At 31.6% G+C, this 22,316-nt stretch overlaps 1 protein-coding gene across 1 annotated transcript in view; it reads right to left on the minus strand.

The window, feature by feature from the left end:
• Nucleotides 1–490, minus strand: part of LOC114476734 (gamma-adducin-like) — a 30,535-nt gene extending 30,045 nt beyond the window's left edge. The window contains exon 1 of the mRNA XM_028468599.1: nucleotides 467–490. The gene's annotated coding sequence lies outside the window, so the exon portion shown is untranslated. The remainder of the gene's footprint in view (nucleotides 1–466) is intronic.
• Between the last annotated feature and the right edge of the window lie 21,826 nt (nucleotides 491–22,316).

Raw genomic sequence — 22,316 nt, forward strand, 5'->3', positions numbered from 1 at the left:
CCGCAAAGCACTGCACACTTGAGTAAAAAGTGCACATTATTGTCAAAAGTCCTCCAAATGACAACTTACAGTAAACACAAATGCATCCCAATGAATGAAATAGAGGGGACCATTGCAGTGCCTGACTGTAAATAAATAAAAATAGTCTTACATAACATTTCAGTGTTGTATAGTACAAAGTATAACACTGTCCCCAAATGTGTGCTATGAGTGAAAAGTGCAAAGTGTTTTGCATAAAGAGTGCAAGATTTTTGGAAAAATGTGTGCAAGCCATAAATTGTGTTTAAGGTTTTGACATCAGAGTCTTGTTCTTGAGAAATGTGTGCAGTCAGTTGGAGCCTGTGTGTACTCCAAACTCTTATTCTTAAGAACAACAGCTATTCTTTTCTCTCCTTTTTTTTTTTTTGTTGTTCAAACCAAACTTTTACAAGACTGTCAAGCTCAATAAACAAAAAAAAAAACTTACAGAATGAGATGGTTTTCACTTCAGGCTGGTCCTGTCACAGAACTCTGCGTTTTACGTCAGGCGACATGGTTCCTGTTTTTGTTGGATAGCTGTTAGTATTATCACTTTGAAGGGGGGGGGAGGTCATCTGGTCCTCTGCCTCTGATCGTCTCCAAACTCCCTCGGCTCCTCTGTCTATGCTCAAAGGAAAGCAAGTAGACTTCCCAGTGGAGGACGTGCAGACTGAGCTTTTAGCTGGGACTCAACTTGGGTGAGAGAAAAGACTGAAAAAACCCTCCCAGGGAGAGATATAGCTCTCCTCCACCATTGCCATGCTTAATATTCTGGCTCATTTCCCCTTTATCGTTCTCTCATTTAGTGTTTGGAAGATAATACTGACCTTCTTTCTCCTGTTTACACAAAAGAGCAGATAAATCTGTGACGTACTCGTCTGATCGGCCACATTATCAACATTCATGTCAGCATTTAATAATAATAATAATAATAATAATAATGACCAATCTAAGCATTAACACAGGGAAGAAAAAACACATTTGTGTTGTCATTTCATGTGTTTTTGGTGTAATACTTTTTTTTGTGGTCGTTTTGTGTCATTTCTTTCTCATTTTGAGCTTTCTGTTGTCGTCTTGCGTCTTTTTACTGTTGTTTTATGTGTGTTTTTGAAGTCATTTAGTGTATTTTCCTCTCATTTCATTCGTTTTTGTGTTTGTTTGTTTTGTATGTTATCAGCCAATTTGTTTGTTTTTGTTCTTTTGTAAGTTTTCTCTCATTTGTTATTTTTTTCGTTTTTTTTTTTTTTTTTAACCGTTGTGTCCCTTTGGAGTAATTTTATGTATTTATGTTGTCTAGTGTATATTTCTGTACTTTTGTATTTGTTTTTTGCTCATTTTGTGCTCAATTAGAGCACAGGCCTATGTCTGCTATTCAGTTTCCCTGCATGAGGATGATTTTTCACGCAGGGAATGCTTTTTCTCTTTTTTATTTTTACCTCCTCCTACGAACTCTCTTGCAGTGTAAGAATAGGATGTGCTGCTCTCCCCTTTTCTTCAACCATCGGATTATATTGAGCTTGAGAAGATTACACAAAAAAGTAGAAATTCAAGAGAGTGTGTGATAGTGTACAACAGGGACCAGATTAAATGGTGTGGGTGTGGAAGACGGAGACAAAAATGAAATGATTGATTGTCAGATGTTGGGTCTGGGCCCTGGTTTTCTTATCACAATGATAAAAGTCAGGAAAGCTGTAAAAAAAAAAAAAAAAAAAGGCTTACAGGCTTAAGTAAGTTCGCATAACAACGAAAAACAACGTAAGAAACCATGGCTGTGACCGCGAACGAGTGCAGAATATGAACTCTCTCAATAAGCAGATATTTGATTGGACAAATGAGTTGTTTTTGTTGTGAAACCAACAGGAAACAGGTTTTCATTTGATTTGGCCTCAGCCGACGGTTAAATTTAGACTCATCTTTTTTTTGCCTCCACCCACTGCACTGCAGGAGTTGTTGTTTTTACGCAGGCTGATAAAACATTCATTTCCTGAGCTTTCTGTAATCAGTGGACCACACCCATGGGACAGAGCAAGCCCAGGAAGGTCAGAGGTCACAGGAGGATAAAGGCAAGTTAATGAAATAAACACTGAAATAATGTGATTTTAAAAACCCTTTCTCACAAACTGTTGGTATGACAAAATGAACAATGAATAAACACTCGGGGGGGTGGGGGGGGGGGGGGTGGGAATATTTTGAGAAATATTTAATGCTTGACCTGAGCTGTTACTGCGCTACACTGCCATCTGGCGGCAATAAAAATAACTGCCCTGTTCGATTAGTGCCACTATCCGCCATGAGGTGTCCCTCTCTCTTTGCAAAAACAAATTAAATATATATATATATAAAAAAATAAAAAAAAAGAACAAAGACAACAAGATTTCTGCAGATTTCAGCGCCAAAACTCTGGCCTGTGGTTCATTTATAGACAAGCATCCCTCAGTTTGTGTGAGTGGACACTTCCAGTCAGATACTTTTGATGATTGTAATGATGAGTATGCACAAGCAGGTGAATGCTGATATGTAAATGCTTTCAGATGCTTGTGTAATGTTAAATTACAGGGTTGTGGTAAAAAAGTAGCCAAATAACTCTCCCTATGTGTACGACCTTTTTAACTAATATGACACAAAACTAAATTTCACAAGCAAATAGTACTTTTTTTTTTAAAATTATTATTATTGTTGTTTAAAATGCTGAAGCTACATCTCCTACTGAGGGTTACTTTCTTCATATATTGGACTTTGTCGATGCTGTAGTACATTTTTTTTTCAACCTTGCTGTCGTGACTCCATGTGGGGTCACCTGGAATTTAAATGAGGTTGCCTGGAATGTCTAGTATTTGATTAAAAAAAAATACAAATGTGACTCAAAATGTGTTTTGTGACACACACAAAACATTTTTACAAGCAAAAAGTGCTTTTTTTTTATCACTGTTTAAAATATTGAATATATCTCCTACTGAGGGTTAATTTCTTAAAATATTGGACTTTGTCGATGCTGTAGTACAGTGTTTTTCAACCTTGGGATCGCCTGAAATATCAAGTAATTGATAAAAAAAAAAAAAAAAATACAGATAATGTTTTTTCAATTGCAGTTGCCGTATATGTCAATATACCAACATTCTAACCGTACGCAGCGCCCCTCATTGGCCAGTTTAGGTCACGTGATAGGTTAGTCATTGGCCAGTATAGGTCACGTGACTAAGGCTAAACCTAACCCTAACCCTAAATATTGTTGCGATATAGGGTTGTAACCTAAACCTAACCCTAACCCTAAGACGCTACGTACGTGTGCTTCGGTAAATGTACCAATAGCAACGAAGTTGTCCGTACGGCAACTGTACGAATAGACACTATCATAAAAATATCTGAGTTGATGCATTTGTAACACAATATACTGCAACAAACAATATCAAATAAGATCAAAAAACTAATTCTGTCTTATCAGGCTTTTCTTTTTGAATGCATTTCATCCATCCGTTTTCCATGCACACTTAATCATGCACTCGGGTGCATGGGTTGCTCCCCGCAAGCCGGTCTTTTGCAGCTCCACATGACGCACCATGATTATTCACACTTTAAAGGCTTGAAACAAATGTCTCTCCACATTAATAACCATACAGTAGGTCCTAACGTATGGGCCCCCCATTTGTTTAAAAAAGTCGGAATGAAATGACCAATCTGGATCTGATCCAGATGAAACTGGGCGGGGTAATTTAGAAACCAACCTGACATAAAGATTGGTCAATTATTAACCGAGATATGCATTTATGAATTTTCACCAAAGATGACTGATTGGGGTTTTTTTGATTTTTGATTTATAATCAGTAAATTGATCCCGATCCCCTTCAAAATGTTATGAAATCTTCCATGGCGTGAGGTCTATCTTTAGCAAAAAAAAAATTTATCAAAATCCTTTAAATAAGTTTGACCTAATGCTGCAAACAGACAAACAAACAATTAAATACATAAATATACGCTCCTTGGCGGAAACCTACACAAGCATTAGAAGAACATGCAAACCTCACACAGAAAAGATTTTACTGCTTGGGAATTAAATCTAGGCTTTCTTTGATTGTTTCTGAGTCTTGCCTCTACACTGTGTCACCGAGTTCTAACCTGAGGTTATTTAAAGGGAGTGCAATTGAACTGAACCCCAGCATGAACACAGCTGGTGCAGAAAATAGCTTTTGTTGATTCTGGAATGACTCAAAAAGAGGTTTGGACTAGAAAATAAAGAACAATCACATCACACACAAAAAACAAAAAAAAATCCATCCGCCACGTCAATATGACCACCTGCTTATTGTTGTGTACTAATTACTTTTTTTCCTAATATGCAAATATTGAGATTCAATCTATCCTGTGATTTTTCAGTTTCTGCCAGTCTCTGTAACTGTTTCAGTCAAGCTTTTGAATATGGGCTTTTGAATTTGTGTTCACCTGATCAAAGTCGAGATTATTATTATTTTAGTTCAGGCGGGCCTGTCAAACTAAAGGATAAACCAAAAAATAAAGTTTCCTTTCCCCCTTCCAAAACATAAAAATTACAGAATCTCTCTGAATAGTGAAAGGCCTTGATGAAATTGAAGCACAGCGAACGAGTATGAAAACATCGTTTTCACACTTAAAATGTCAATCCAAAACTGACTCACAAAAAAGCAAGCAAAAGAAGCAAGGCAGGGAAAATGTATGTGTGTAGCGCTTACACAAGGCAATTCAATGTGCTTTACATGATTAAAAAGTGCAACAGAAAACATTAAACTCTTTAAGAAATCAATAAATTCAGACTAATAACAGAGACAAATATTCTCTAATCTTTAGTTTCAGTGAAGTGTCATTACTGAATAAAAGTAATGCAATATGCTGTGTAGAGAGAGGAAATAGAGGTAAGGCTACAGTAAAACAAAGAAAAGGGCAAAATAATTTCAATTTCAAATGCCAAAAATTGGAGGTAAGGCATAAAAAAGGGTGAAAAAATTTCAAATGCTATAAAACAGGGGGTAAAGTTATAGTAAGGCATAAAAAAGGGCAAACACATTTCAAACTCCAAAAAATTGAGGTAAGGTTTTAGTAAGGCATAAAAAAGGGTGAAAAAAATTTCAAATGCTAAAAATGGAAGTAAGGTTTTAGTAAGGCAAAAAACAGGGCGAAAAAATTTAAAAAGGCCAAAAAATGAGGTAAGCTGGGCTTCTCCACAATCGACATCTGATTCTTATTTACAAGCCTTATGGTTTTGTTCCCCAGTACAGCAGTTTTGGTCTTTAATTACTGAAAAACTGTCCTCCTTTTTGGACTGCAGGATTCCTCAACAAATCTTTGTCTGATTGGAGACCTGACAATGCTTAATCTTCCAGCAAACCAATCACAATTCATCCTTGTGGCACTCACCATAACCAAAAAAAGCAATATGCGCCATCTACCCTCTCTGGTGGCCCGCTATGTGGACGGGCCGGGCTCACACCTGACAGGCCTTCTACATGGACGCTTCACTGAGTGCTGAGTGCTGTCTTCGCGGGGTCTCTCCAGGCGGTGTCGACCTTGCAGGGCGTGAGGGCATGGCTTGGTGATGGGCTCTTCTCCTGGTGGTCTTGGGGGCTGTCCCCGAGGTTTGTGGGCTGCACCGGTGTGGGCCGCACCGGTGTGGGGGGCGGGGCGTGCTTGGGAGGTGCTGGCGTCTGTGCCGGAGTTGATGAGTTCCATGTTATACCACATTTTCAGGTTGTGCTATGGTAAAATATCTTATAAGAAGATGCTTTTGCTCATGTTATAATATTAAACTGGTATTGTAACACGGGATGTAATTTGTTTGTTTGCAACACATTATGATATGGCTTCACAATCATCTGTAAGATCTGTGGTACAATCATGTGGTCATTAATTAACTAGTATGTATATGTGAACATTCTGTTTTTTTTATATGGTTTTCATAGATTTGCATACATTTATATTCTGTGTTTTTTGTTTTCATTGTGCAATTACCTTTCTTGCAACATGTTTTCCCTCTTTATATCTGTATTGTGTACATTCCCATGTATATATATTCCTGTTTTTCTAACTCCAAATTTCCACTTGTGGGATAAATAAAGGACCTCTCATCTGATCACATCTCATCTCATAACATTGTGCTTTCCTAAACAGGAGTCGGCCTGAGCATGGACAAGCAGGTCTACAACTACTGCCATTCCAGGGCCAGACGGGTGATAGAAAACACGTTCGGCATCATGGCAGCACGGTGGAGAGTTCTTGGGAGGCCATACACTTTGTTCATAATACAGGATATTTGGACCACACCGAGTCACAATTCACTGAATCAAAATCACTCACAATGGCAAAAAGTGTAGCATTTCAAATAAGGCAAGTAGCATTTAAAGCACAACAAAAACTTCTCCCCAAAAAATATTCAGAAACTTTAGAAGGCTGATACTTAAAATAAACTTTTGATCACTGCATGCAATAAATACATACAATTTATCTCCTCAAAGCAAAGGGAAAACTTAAAAAAAAAATAGATCTACATATGTATGTTTGGACAGATGAATGTAGAGGTGAATACTTTAATTGTGAATATATATGAATTATTAACAATGAATTATGTTTCCCTAAGTATAGTCCTAGGTTTTACAAGGGGTATCATCACAAGTTTGTAATGTAGGATTTTGTAACTATTTATTCTCTGCTTTGAGTTTTGATTTTTTTCTTTGTGGTAAATAAACTGTGTTCATGTTCAAAATAAAAAAATACTTAAAATCAAAAAGCTGTGAGAGCTGGGAAACTAAACTACAAAGCATAAAAGTACAAATTTCGGTACATGATGAGCTCTACAAATAAAAAGCACTGTAACATTTTTTAGCGCTCCATGTGAGCCTTTTATCGCGTTCAACTCCTGCAAGTGTGTATTGTGTAAGAAATAAACGTAGAAACAACTGTTTAAAAACACACACATGCACTTTATTTACATATTTACAACTTCACTTTAAACTACGACCTATTGTCCCTGAAAAGGTCCGGTGTTTTGTAGATCATTTCGTCTCTCCGGCCTCAACAGGTCCCCAATCTTTTGAGAAAAATGAGCACATTCATCATTCCCAAAGTGGATTTTTTTTCCTATAAATCTAGACGGCGCTCCTCCAGGTCTGCTAACTTTACATCCACCTCTGTTTTTGCCTCTTCCTCTTTTTCCCCCGAGCCACAGGGGTTTAACTTGGCACTGGAGCCACCAAAGTGCAACGCAGAGGTAGGTGCAAAGGACTGTGAAGATGATCATATGCTTTTAACCACCTCCATCAAACGCTCGTTTAAATCTATCTGCTCCCATCTTGCTACAAAGACTTTAAAAATGGCGAAAAAGGAGGTGAGGCTATTGTATTGCATAAAACTGGAAAAAAAATTTAAATTTAAAAATTTAAAATGACAAAAAACAAAAATCACCCAATTTTGGAAGTAAGGCGATAATAAGGCAAATTTTTAAAAAAAAATTAAAAAAAAGAAAAAAAATTAGTTAGGAACATCATTAGACACTAAAAAAAATACTGCAAATAAAATGCACTTACATAAACAGGGCTAAGAAAGCAGTAAGGCACAAAAAGAGACAAAAAACTAAATTCAGCCAAAATCAAAAGTAAGGCTATAGCAAGGCATATTTTTTTCAAAATTTTCAAAAAAATAAATAAATTGAGTTAGGACCATCATTAGAGTCTAAAAACTACTGCAAATATAATGCACATACTTAAACAGGGCTAAGAAAGCACTAAGGCTCAAAAAATGACAATAAATTTTTTTTACCCAAAATCAAAAGTAAGGCTATATAGCAAGGCATATTTTTGCAAAATTTCAAAATTTTTTTTTTTTTTAGTTACGACTATCATTAGACCCTAAAAACTACTGCAAATATAATGCACATACTTAAATGGGGCTAAGAAAGCAGAAAGGCACAAAAAATGAAAAAAACTAAAATCACCCAAAATAAAAAGTAAGGCTATAACAAGGCGTTTTTTTTGAAAATTTAAAAAAAAAAAAAAATTGAGTTAGGACCATCATTAGACCCCGAAAACTACTGCAAATATAATGCACATACTTAAACAGGGCTAAGAAAGCAGTAAGGTCAAATAAATGACAAAAAACTAAAATCACCCAAAATAAAAAGTAAGGCTATAACAAGGCATTTTTTTTTTTAAATTTAAAAAAAAAAAAAAATTGAGTTAGGACCATCATTAGACCCTAAAAACTACTGCAAATATAATGCACATACTTAAATGGGGCTAAGAAAGCAGTAAGGCACAAAAAATGACAAAAAACTAAAATCACCCAAAATAAAAAGTAAGGCTATAACAAGGCATTTTTTTTGAAAATTTCAAAAAAAAAAAAAATTGAGTTAGGACCATCATTAGACCCTAAAAACTACTGCAAATATAATGCACATACTTAAATGGGGCTAAGAAAAGCAGAAAGGAAAAAAAAATGAAAAAAACTAAAATCACCCAAAATAAAAAGTAAGGCTATAACAAGGCAATTTTTTTGAAAATTTCACAAAAAAAAAATTTAGTTTGGACCATCATTAGACCCTAAAAACTACTGCAAATATAATGCAATACTTAAACAGGGCTTAGAAAGCAGTAAGGCACAAAGAATGAAAAAAATTTAAATCACCCAAAATAAAAAGTAAGGCTATAACAAGGCATTTTTTTTGAAAATTTCAAAAAAAAAAAAAATTGAGTTAGGACCATCATTAGACCCTAAAAACTACTGCAAATATAATGCACATACTTAAATGGGGCTAAGAAAGCAGAAAGGCACAAAAAATGAAAAAAACTAAAATCACCCAAAATAAAAAGTAAGGCTATAACAAGGCGTTTTTTTTGAAAATTTAAAAAAAAAAAAAAAAATTGAGTTAGGACCATCATTAGACCCCGAAAACTACTGCAAATATAATGCACATACTTAAACAGGGCTTAGAAAGCAGTAAGGCACAAAAAATGACAAAAAAAAAAAATCACCCGAAAATAAAAAGTAAGGCTATAACAAGGCATTTTTTTTTTTTAAATTTAAAAAAAAATAAAAAATTGAGTTAGGACCATCATTAGACCCTAAAAACTACTGCAAATATAATGCACATACTTAAATGGGGCTAAGAAAGCAGAAAGGCACAAAAAATGACAAAAAACTAAAATCACCCAAAATAAAAAGTAAGGCTATAACAAGGCATTTTTTTTGAAAATTTCAAAAAAATAAAAATTGAGTTAGGACCATCATTAGACCCTAAAACCTACTGCAAATATAATGCACATACTGAAACAGGGCTTAGAAAGTAGTAAGGCACAAAAAATGACAAAAAAAAAAAATCACCCAAAATAAAAAGTAAGGCTATAACAAGGCGTTTTTTTTGAAAATTAAAAAAAAAAAAAAAAATTGAGTTAGGACGATCATTAGACCCTAAAAAGTACTGCAAATATAATGCACATTCTTAAACAGGGCTTAGAAAGCAGTAAGGCACAAAAAATGACAAAAAAAAAAATCACCCGAAAATAAAAAGTAAGGCTATAACAAGGCATTTTTTTTTTTAAATTTAAAAAAAAATAAAAATTGAGTTAGGACCATCATTAGACCCTAAAAACTACTGCAAATATAATGCACATACTTAAATGGGGCTAAGAAAGCAGAAAGGCACAAAAAATGACAAAAAACTAAATCACCCAAAATAAAAAGTAAGGCTATAACAAGGCATTTTTTTTGAAAATTTCAAAAAAATAAAAATTGAGTTAGGACCATCATTAGACCCTAAAACCTACTGCAAATATAATGCACATACTGAAACAGGGCTTAGAAAGTAGTAAGGCACAAAAAATGACAAAAAAAAAAAAATCACCCAAAATAAAAAGTAAGGCTATAACAAGGCGTTTTTTTTGAAAATTAAAAAAAAAAAAAAAATTGAGTTAGGACCATCATTAGACCCTAAAAAGTACTGCAAATATAATGCACATTCTTAAACAGGGCTTAGAAAGCAGTAAGGCACAAAAAATGACAAAAAACTAAAATCACCCAAAATAAAAAGTAAGGCTATAACAAGGCATTTTTTTTTTTAAATTTAAAAAAAAAAAAAAAATTGAGTTAGGACCATCATTAGACCCTAAAAACTACTGCAAATATAATGCACATACTTAAATGGGGCTAAGAAAGCAGAAAGGTACAAAAAATGACAAATAACTAAAATCACCCAAAATAAAAAGTAAGGCTATAGCAAGGCATTTTTTTTGAAAATTAAAAAAAAAAAAAATTGAGTTAGGACCATCATTAGACCCTAAAAACTACTGCAAATATAATGCACATACTTAAACAGGGCTTAGAAAGCAGTAAGGCACAAAAAATGACAAAAAACTAAAATCACCAAAAAATAAAAGACAAGGCATTTTTTTTGAAAATTTCAAAAAAAAAAACATTGAGTTAGGACCATCATTAGACCCTAAAAACTACTGCAAATATAATGCACATACTTACACAGGGCTTAGAAAGCAGTAAGGCACAAAAATGACAAAAAACTAAAATCACCCAAAATAAAAAGTAAGGCTATAGCAAGGCATTTTTTTTGAAAATTTCAAAAAAAAAAAAATTGAGTTAGGACCATCATTAGACCCTAAAAACTACTGCAAATATAATGCACATACTTAAACAGGGCTTAGAAAGTAGTAAGGCACAAAAAATGACAAAAAACTAAAATCACCCAAAATAAAAAGTAAGGCTATAACAAGGCATTTTTTTTGAAAATTTCAAAAAAAAAAAAAAAAAAAAATGAGTTAGGACCATCATTAGACCCTAAAAACTACTGCAAATATAATGCACATACTTAAATGGGGCTAAGAAAGCAGAAAGGCACAAAAAATGACAAAAAACTAAAATCACCCAAAATAAAAAGTAAGGCTATAACAAGGCATTTTTTTGAAAATGTCAAAAAAAAAAAAAATTGAGTTAGGACCATCATTAGACCCTAAAAACTACTGCAAATATAATGCACATACTTAAATGGGGCTAAGAAAGCAGAAAGGCACAAAAAATGAAAAAAACTAAAATCACCCAAAATAAAAAGTAAGGCTATAACAAGGCAATTTTTTTGAAAATTTCACAAAAATTTTTTTTAGTTTGGACCATCATTAGACCCTAAAAACTACTGCAAATATAATGCACATACTTAAACAGGGCTTAGAAAGCAGTAAGGCACAAAAAATGACAAAAAATTAAAATCACCCAAAATAAAAAGTAAGGCTATAACAAGGCATATTTTTTGAAAATTAAAAAAAAAAAAAAAAATTGAGTTAGGACCATCATTAGACCCCGAAAACTACTGCAAATATAATGCACATACCTAAATGGGGCTAAGAAAGCAGTAAGGCACAAAAAATGACAAAAAACTAAAATCACCCAAAATAAAAAGTAAGGCTATAACAAGGCATTTTTTTTTTTAAATTTCAAAAAAAATAAAAAATTGAGTTAGGACCATCATTAGACCCTAAAAACTACTGCAAATATAATGCACATACCTAAATGGGGCTAAGAAAGCAGTAAGGCACAAAAAATGACAAAAAACTAAAATCACCCAAAATAAAAAGTAAGGCTATAGCAAGGCATTTTTTTGAAAATTTCAAAAAAAAAAAAATTGAGTTAGGACCATCATTAGACCCTAAAAACTACTGCAAATATAATGCACATACTTAAACAGGGCTTAGAAAGTAGTAAGGCACAAAAAATGACAAAAAAAAAAAATCACCCAAAATAAAAAGTAAGGCTATAACAAGGCATTTTTTTTGAAAATTTCAAAAAAAAAAAAAAAAAAATTGAGTTAGGACCATCATTAGACCCTAAAAACTACTGCAAATATAACGCACATACTTAAATGGGGCTAAGAAAGCAGTAAGGAACAAAAAATGACAAAAAACTAAAATCACCCAAAATAAAAAGTAAGGCTATAACAAGGCATTTTTTTTGAAAATTTCAAAAAAAAAAAAAAAAAAAAAAAAAAATTGAGTTAGGACCTTCATTAGACCCTAAAAACTAACTACTGCAAATATAATGCACATACCTAAATGGGGCTAAGAAAGCAGTAAGGCACAAAAAATGACAAAAAACTAAAATCACCCAAAATAAAAAGTAAGGCTATAACAAGGCGTTTTTTTTGAAAATTTCACAAAAATTTTTTTTAGTTTGGACCATCATTAGACCCTAAAAACTACTGCAAATATAATGCACATACTTAAACAGGGCTTAGAAAGCAGTAAGGCACAAAAAATGACAAAAAATTAAAATCACCCAAAATAAAAAGTAAGGCTATAACAAGGCATATTTTTTGAAAATTAAAAAAAAAAAAAAATTGAGTTAGGACCATCATTAGACCCCGAAAACTACTGCAAATATAATGCACATACCTAAATGGGGCTAAGAAAGCAGTGAGGCACAAAAAATGACAAAAAACTAAAATCACCCAAAATAAAAGGCAAGGCATTTTTTTTGAAAATTTCAAAAAAAAAAAAATTGAGTTAGGAACATCATTAGACCCTAAAAACTACTGCAAATATAATGCACATACTTACACAGGGCTTAGAAAGCAGTAAGGCACAAAAAATGACAAAAAACTAAAATCACCCGAAAATAAAAAGTAAGGCTATAACAAGGCATATTTTTTGAAAATTAAAAAAAAAAAAAAAAATTGAGTTAGGACCATCATTAGACCCCGAAAACTACTGCAAATATAATGCACATACCTAAATGGGGCTAAGAAAGCAGTAAGGCACAAAAAATGACAAAAAACTAAAATCACCCAAAATAAAAAGTAAGTCTATAACAAGGCATTTTTTTTGAAAATTTCAAAAAAAAAAAAAAATTGAGTTAGGACCATCATTAGACCCCGAAAACTACTGCAAATATAATGCACATACCTAAATGGGGCTAAGAAAGCAGTAAGGCACAAAAAATGACAAAAAACTAAAATCACCCAAAATAAAAAGTAAGGCTATAACAAGGCATTTTTTTTGAAAATTTCAAAAAAAAAAAATTGAGTTAGGACCATCATTAGACCCCAAAAACTACTGCAAATATAATGCACATACCTAAATGGGGCTAAGAAAGCAGTAAGGCACAAAAAATGACAAAAAACTAAAATCACCCAAAATAAAAAGTAAGGCTATAACAAGGCATTATTTTTGAAAATTTCAAAAAAAAAAAAAAAAAAAATTGAGTTATGACAATCATTAGACCCCAAAAACTACTGCAAATATAATGCACATACTTAAATGGGGCTAAGAAAGCAGAAAGGTACAAAAAATGACAAAAAACTAAAATCACCCAAAATAAAAAGTAAGGCTATAGCAAGGCGTTTTTTTTGAAAATTAAAAAAAAAAAAAAAATTGAGTTAGGACCATCATTAGACCCTAAAAACTACTGCAAATATAATGCACATACTTAAACAGGGCTTAGAAAGCAGTAAGGCACAAAAAATGACAAAAAACTAAATCACCCAAAATAAAAGGCAAGGCATTTTTTTTGAAAATTTCAAAAAAAAAAAAATTGAGTTAGGACCATCATTAGACCCTAAAAACTACTGCAAATATAATGCACATACTTACACAGGGCTTAGAAAGCAGTAAGGCACAAAAAATGACAAAAAACTAAAATCACCCGAAAATAAAAAGTAAGGCTATAACAAGGCATATTTTTTGAAAATTAAAAAAAAAAAAAAAAATTGAGTTAGGACCATCATTAGACCCCGAAAACTACTGCAAATATAATGCACATACCTAAATGGGGCTAAGAAAGCAGTAAGGCACAAAAAATGACAAAAAACTAAAATCACCCAAAATAAAAAGTAAGGCTATAACAAGGCATTTTTTTTTAAAAATTTCAAAAAAAAAAAAAAAAAAAAAATTGAGTTAGGACCTTCATTAGACCCTAAAAACTACTGCAAATATAATGCACATACCTAAATGGGGCTAAGAAAGCAGTAAGGCACAAAAAATGACAAAAAACTAAAATCACCCAAAATAAAAAGTAAGGCTATAACAAGGCGTTTTTTTTGAAAATTAAAAAAAAAAAAAAAAAAATTGAGTTAGGACCATCATTAGACCCTAAAAACTACTGCAAATATAATGCACATACTTAAGTGGGGCTCAAAAAGCAGTAAGGCACAAAAAATGACAAAAAACTAAAATCACCCAAAATAAAAAGTAAGGCTATAACAAGGCAATTTTTTTTGAAATTTTCACGAAATTTTTTTTTAGTTTGGACCATCATTAGGCCCTAAAAACTACTGCAAATATAATGCACATACCTAAATGGGGCTAAGAAAGCAGTAAGGCACAAAAAATGACAAAAAACTAAAATCACCCAAAATAAAAAGTAAGGCTATAACAAGGCATTTTTTTTGAAAATTTCAAAAAAAAAAAAATTGAGTTAGGACCATCATTAGACCCTAAAAACTACTGCAAATATAACGCACATACTTAAATGGGGCTAAGAAAGCAGTAAGGCACAATAAATGACAAAAAACTAAAATCACCCAAAATAAAAAGTAAGGCTATAACAAGGCGTTTTTTTTGAAAATTAAAAAAAAAAAAAAAATTGAGTTAGGACCATCATTAGACCCCGAAAACTACTGCAAATATAATGCACATACCTAAGTGGGGCTAAGAAAGCAGTAAGGCACAAAAAATGACAAAAACTAACATCACCCAAAATAAAAAGTAAGACTATAACAAGGCATTTTTTTTGAAAATTTCAAAAAAAAAAAATTGAGTTAGGACCATCATTAGATCCTAAAAACTACTGCAAATATAACGCACATACTTAAATGGGGCTAAGAAAGCAGTAAGGCACAAAAAATGACAAAAAACTAAAATCACCCAAAATAAAAAGTAAGGCATTTTTTTGAAAATTTCAAAAAAAAAAAAAATTGAGTTAGGACCATCATTAGACCCTAAAACTACTGCAAATATAATGCACATACTTAAATGGGGCTAAGAAAGCAGAAAGGCACAAAAAATGACAAAAAACTAAAATCACCCAAAATAAAAAGTAAGGCCATAGCAAGGCATTTTTTTTGAAAATTTCAAAAAAATAAAAATTGAGTTAGGACCATCATTAGACCCTAAAAACTACTGCAAATATAATGCACATACTTAAACAGGGCTTAGAAAGTAGTAAGGCACAAAAAATGACAAAAAAAAAAAAATCACCCAAAATAAAAAGTAAGGCTATAACAAGGCATTTTTTTGAAAATTTCAAAAAAAAAAAAAAAAAAAATGAGTTAGGACCATCATTAGACCCTAAAAACTACTGCAAATATAACGCACATACTTAAATGGGGCTAAGAAAGCAGTAAGGCACAAAAAATGACAAAAAACTAAAATCACCCAAAATAAAAAGTAAGGCTATAACAAGGCATTTTTTTTGAAAATTTCAAAAAAAAAAAAAAAAAAATTGAGTTAGGACCTTCATTAGACCCTAAAAACTACTGCAAATATAATGCACATACCTAAATGGGGCTAAGAAAGCAGTAAGGCACAAAAAATGACAAAAAACTAAAATCACCCAAAATAAAAAGTAAGGCTATAACAAGGCGTTTTTTTTGAAAATTAAAAAAAAAAAAAAAAATTGAGTTAGGACCATCATTAGACCCCAAAAACTACTGCAAATATAATGCACATACCTAAATGGGGCTAAGAAAGCAGTAAGGCACAAAAAATGACAAAAAACTAAAATCACCCAAAATAAAAAGTAAGGCTATAACAAGGCATTTTTTTTGAAAATTTCAAAAAAAAAAAATTGAGTTAGGACCATCATTAGACCCCGAAAACTACTGCAAATATAATGCACATACCTAAATGGGGCTAAGAAAGCAGTAAGGCACAAAAAATGACAAAAAACTAAAATCACCCAAAATAAAAAGTAAGGCTATAACAAGGCATTATTTTTGAAAATTTCAAAAAAAAAAAAAAAAAAAAATTGAGTTATGACAATCATTAGACCCCAAAAACTACTGCAAATATAATGCACATACTTAAATGGGGCTAAGAAAGCAGAAAGGTACAAAAAATGACAAAAAACTAAAATCACCCAAAATAAAAAGTAAGGCTATAACAAGGCATTTTTTTGAAAATTTCAAAAAAAAAAAAAAAAAAAATGAGTTAGGACCATCATTAGACCCTAAAAACTACTGCAAATTGAGTTAGGACCATCATTAGACCCTAAAAACTACTGCAAATATAATGCACATACTTAAACAGGGCTTAGAAAGCAGTAAGGCACAAAAAATGACAAAAAACTAAAATCACCCAAAATAAAAGGCAAGGCATTTTTTTTGAAAATTTCAAAAAAAAAAAAATTGAGTTAGGACCATCATTAGACCCTAAAAACTACTGCAAATATAATGCACATACTTACACAGGGCTTAGAAAGCAGTAAGGCACAAAAAATGACAAAAAACTAAAATCACCCGAAAATAAAAAGTAAGGCTATAACAAGGCATATTTTTTGAAAGTTAAAAAAAAAAAAAAAAATTGAGTTAGGACCATCATTAGACCCCGAAAACTACTGCAAATATAATGCACATACCTAAATGGGGCTAAGAAAGCAGTAAGGCACAAAAAATGACAAAAAACTAAAATCACCCAAAATAAAAAGTAAGGCTACAACAAGGCATTTTTTTTTTTGAAAATTTCAAAAAAAAAAAAAAAAAAAATTGAGTTAGGACCATCATTAGACCCCAAAAACTACTGCAAATATAATGCACATACCTAAATGGGGCTAAGAAAGCAGTAAGGCACAAAAAATGACAAAAAACTAAAATCACCCAAAATAAAAAGTAAGGCTATAACAAGGCAATTTTTTTTTGAAATTTTCACAAAAAATTTTTTTAGTTTGGACCATCATTAGACCCTAAAAACTACTGCAAATATAATGCACATACCTAAATGGGGCTAAGAAAGCAGTAAGGCACAAAAAATGACAAAAAACTAAAATCACCCAAAATAAAAAGTAAGGCTATAACAAGGCATTTTTTTTGAAAATTTCAAAAAAAAAAAAATTGAGTTAGGACCATCATTAGACCCTAAAAACTACTGCAAATATAACGCACATACTTAAATGGGGCTAAGAAAGCAGAAAGGCACAAAAAATGACAAAAAACTAAAATCACCCAAAATAAAAAGTAAGGCTATAACAAGGCGTTTTTTTTGAAAATTAAAAAAAAAAAAAAATTGAGTTAGGACCATCATTAGACCCCGAAAACTACTGCAAATATAATGCACATACCTAAATGGGGCTAAGAAAGCAGTAAGGCACAAAAAATGACAAAAAACTAAAATCACCCAAAATAAAAAGTAAGGCTATAACAAGGCATTATTTTTGAAAATTTCAAAAAAAAAAAAAAAAAAAAAATTGAGTTATGACAATCATTAGACCCCAAAAACTACTGCAAATATAATGCACATACCTAAATGGGGCTAAGAAAGCAGTAAGGCACAAAAAATGACAAAAAACTAAAATCACCCAAAATAAAAAGTAAGGCTATAACAAGGCGTTTTTTTTGAAAATTAAAAAAAAAAAAAAAAAAAATTGAGTTAGGACCATCATTAGACCCTAAAAACTACTGCAAATATAATGCACATACTTAAGTGGGGCTCAAAAAGCAGTAAGGCACAAAAAATGACAAAAAACTAAAATCACCCAAAATAAAAAGTAAGGCTATAACAAGGCAATTTTTTTTTGAAATTTTCACGAAATTTTTTTTTAGTTTGGACCATCATTAGGCCCTAAAAACTACTGCAAATATAATGCACATACCTAAATGGGGCTAAGAAAGCAGTAAGGCACAAAAAATGACAAAAAACTAAAATCACCCAAAATAAAAAGTAAGGCTATAACAAGGCATTTTTTTGAAAATTTCAAAAAAAAAAAAATTGAGTTAGGACCATCATTAGACCCTAAAAACTACTGCAAATATAACGCACATACTTAAATGGGGCTAAGAAAGCAGTAAGGCACAATAAATGACAAAAAACTAAAATCACCCAAAATAAAAAGTAAGGCTATAACAAGGCGTTTTTTTTGAAAATTAAAAAAAAAAAAAAATTGAGTTAGGACCATCATTAGACCCCGAAAACTACTGCAAATATAATGCACATACCTAAGTGGGGCTAAGAAAGCAGTAAGGCACAAAAAATGACAAAAAACTAACATCACCCAAAATAAAAAGTAAGACTATAACAAGGCATTTTTTTTGAAAATTTCAAAAAAAAAAAATTGAGTTAGGACCATCATTAGATCCTAAAAACTACTGCAAATATAACGCACATACTTAAATGGGGCTAAGAAAGCAGTAAGGCACAAAAAATGACAAAAAACTAAAATCACCCAAAATAAAAAGTAAGGCATTTTTTTTGAAAATTTCAAAAAAAAAAAAAATTGAGTTAGGACCATCATTAGACCCTAAAAACTACTGCAAATATAATGCACATACTTAAATGGGGCTAAGAAAGCAGAAAGGCACAAAAAATGACAAAAAACTAAAATCACCCAAAATAAAAAGTAAGGCCATAGCAAGGCATTTTTTTTGAAATTTCAAAAAAATAAAAATTGAGTTAGGACCATCATTAGACCCTAAAAACTACTGCAAATATAATGCACATACTTAAACAGGGCTTAGAAAGTAGTAAGGCACAAAAAATGACAAAAAAAAAAAAATCACCCAAAATAAAAAGTAAGGCTATAACAAGGCATTTTTTTGAAAATTTCAAAAAAAAAAAAAAAAAAATGAGTTAGGACCATCATTAGACCCTAAAAACTACTGCAAATATAACGCACATACTTAAATGGGGCTAAGAAAGCAGTAAGGCACAAAAAATGACAAAAAACTAAAATCACCCAAAATAAAAAGTAAGGCTATAACAAGGCATTTTTTTTGAAAATTTCAAAAAAAAAAAAAAAAAAATTGAGTTAGGACCATCATTAGACCCTAAAAACTACTGCAAATATAATGCACATACCTAAATGGGGCTAAGAAAGCAGTAAGGCACAAAAAATGACAAAAAACTAAAATCACCCAAAATAAAAAGTAAGGCTATAACAAGGCGTTTTTTTTGAAAATTAAAAAAAAAAAAAAAAATTGAGTTAGGACCATCATTAGACCCCAAAAACTACTGCAAATATAATGCACATACCTAAATGGGGCTAAGAAAGCAGTAAGGCACAAAAAATGACAAAAAACTAAAATCACCCAAAATAAAAAGTAAGGCTATAACAAGGCATTTTTTTTGAAAATTTCAAAAAAAAAAAATTGAGTTAGGACCATCATTAGACCCCAAAAACTACTGCAAATATAATGCACATACCTAAATGGGGCTAAGAAAGCAGTAAGGCACAAAAAATGACAAAAAACTAAAATCACCCAAAATAAAAAGTAAGGCTATAACAAGGCATTATTTTGAAAATTTCAAAAAAAAAAAAAAAAAAATTGAGTTATGACAATCATTAGACCCCAAAAACTACTGCAAATATAATGCACATACTTAAATGGGGCTAAGAAAGCAGAAAGGCACAAAAAATGACAAAAAACTAAAATCACCCAAAATAAAAAGTAAGGCTATAACAAGGCATTTTTTTGAAAATTTCAAAAAAAAAAAAAAAAAAAATGAGTTAGGACCATCATTAGACCCTAAAAACTACTGCGTTTTTTTTGAAAATTAAAAAAAAAAAAAAAATTGAGTTAGGACCATCATTAGACCCTAAAAACTACTGCAAATATAATGCACATACTTAAACAGGGCTTAGAAAGCAGTAAGGCACAAAAAATGACAAAAAACTAAAATCACCCAAAATAAAAGGCAAGGCATTTTTTTTGAAAATTTCAAAAAAAAAAAAATTGAGTTAGGACCATCATTAGACCCTAAAAACTACTGCAAATATAATGCACATACTTACACAGGGCTTAGAAAGCAGTAAGGCACAAAAAATGACAAAAAACTAAAATCACCCGAAAATAAAAAGTAAGGCTATAACAAGGCATATTTTTTGAAAGTTAAAAAAAAAAAAAAAAATTGAGTTAGGACCATCATTAGACCCCGAAAACTACTGCAAATATAATGCACATACCTAAATGGGGCTAAGAAAGCAGTAAGGCACAAAAAATGACAAAAAACTAAAATCACCCAAAATAAAAAGTAAGGCTACAACAAGGCATTTTTTTTTTTGAAAATTTAAAAAAAAAAAAAAAAAAAATTGAGTTATGACCATCATTAGACCCCAAAAACTACTGCAAATATAATGCACATACCTAAATGGGGCTAAGAAAGCAGTAAGGCACAAAAAATGACAAAAAACTAAAATCACCCAAAATAAAAAGTAAGGCTATAACAAGGCAATTTTTTTTTGAAATTTTCACAAAAAATTTTTTTAGTTTGGACCATCATTAGACCCTAAAAACTACTGCAAATATAATGCACATACCTAAATGGGGCTAAGAAAGCAGTAAGGCACAAAAAATGACAAAAAACTAAAATCACCCAAAATAAAAAGTAAGGCTATAACAAGGCATTTTTTTTGAAAATTTCAAAAAAAAAAAAATTGAGTTAGGACCATCATTAGACCCTAAAAACTACTGCAAATATAACGCACATACTTAAATGGGGCTAAGAAAGCAGTAAGGCACAATAAATGACAAAAAACTAAAATCACCCAAAATAAAAAGTAAGGCTATAACAAGGCGTTTTTTTTGAAAATTAAAAAAAAAAAAAAAATTGAGTTAGGACCATCATTAGACCCCGAAAACTACTGCAAATATAATGCACATACCTAAATGGGGCTAAGAAAGCAGTAAGGCACAAAAAATGACAAAAAACTAAAATCACCCAAAATAAAAAGTAAGGCTATAACAAGGCATTTTTTTTGAAAATTTCAAAAAAAAAAAAATTGAGTTAGGACCATCATTAGACCCTAAAAACTACTGCAAATATAACGCACATACTTAAATGGGGCTAAGAAAGCAGTAAGGCACAAAAAATGACAAAAAACTAAAATCACCCAAAAAAAAAAGTAAGGCTATAACAAGGCGTTTTTTTTGAAAATTAAAAAAAAAAAAAAATTGAGTTAGGACCATCATTAGACCCCGAAAACTACTGCAAATATAATGCACATACCTAAATGGGGCTAAGAAAGCAGTAAGGCACAAAAAATGACAAAAAACTAAAATCACCCAAAATAAAAAGTAAGGCTATAACAAGGCGTTTTTTTTGAAAATTAAAAAAAAAAAAAAAAATTGAGTTAGGACCATCATTAGACCCCGAAAACTACTGCAAATATAATGCACATACCTAAATGGGGCTAAGAAAGCAGTAAGGCACAAAAAATGACAAAAAACTAAAATCATCCAAAATAAAAGGCAAGGCATTTTTTTTGAAAATTTCAAAAAAAAAAAAAATTGAGTTAGGACCATCATTAGACCCTAAAAAATACTGAAAATAAAATGTACATACTTTAACAGGGCTAAGGAAACAGTAAGGCACAAAAAATGACAAAAATCCAAAATCACCCAAAATTGGAAGTAAGGCAAAATTTTCAAAAATTTCTAAAAAATTAAAATTGAGTTAAGACCTTCATTCAACCCTGAAAACTAATACAAATATTATGCACATACTTAAACAGGGCTAAGAAAGCAGTAAGGCACAAAAAATGCCCAAAAGCTAAAATCACCCAAAATCAAAAGTAAGGCATATTTTTTCAAAAATTTCCAAAAAAAAAAATTTTGTTCGGACCATCATTTGACCCTAAAAACTACTGCAAATATAATGCACATACAGAAACAGGGCTAAGAAAGCAATAAGGCACAAAAAATGACAAAAAACTAAAATCAGCCAAAATCGGAGGTGAGGCTATAGAAAGGCATATGTTTCAAAAAAATAAATAAATAAATAAATTGAGTTAGGACCATCATTCGACCCTAAAAACTCCTGCAAATATAATGCACATATATAAACAAGCAGCCCTGTTTAATTTTTTTTTTTTTTAATTTTTGAAAAAAATCTGATTTTTTTTGCCCTTTTTTTTATGCCTAGCCATAGCTTTCCCTCAATTTTTTGGCGTCTGACTTTTTTTCGCCCTTTTTTATGCCTTACTATAGCTTTCCCTCAATTTTTTGGGTTCTGTAATTTTTTCGCCCTTTTTTATGCCTTACTATAGCCCTACCTCCATTTTTTTGTCAATTTTTATGCCCTATTATAGCCTTACCTCCAATTTTTGGTATCCGAATTTTTTTCACCCTTTTTTATGTC

Source organism: Gouania willdenowi, chromosome 15 (genome assembly GCF_900634775.1).
Source record: "Gouania willdenowi chromosome 15, fGouWil2.1, whole genome shotgun sequence".
Classification (NCBI taxonomy): Eukaryota; Metazoa; Chordata; class Actinopteri; order Blenniiformes; family Gobiesocidae; genus Gouania; species Gouania willdenowi.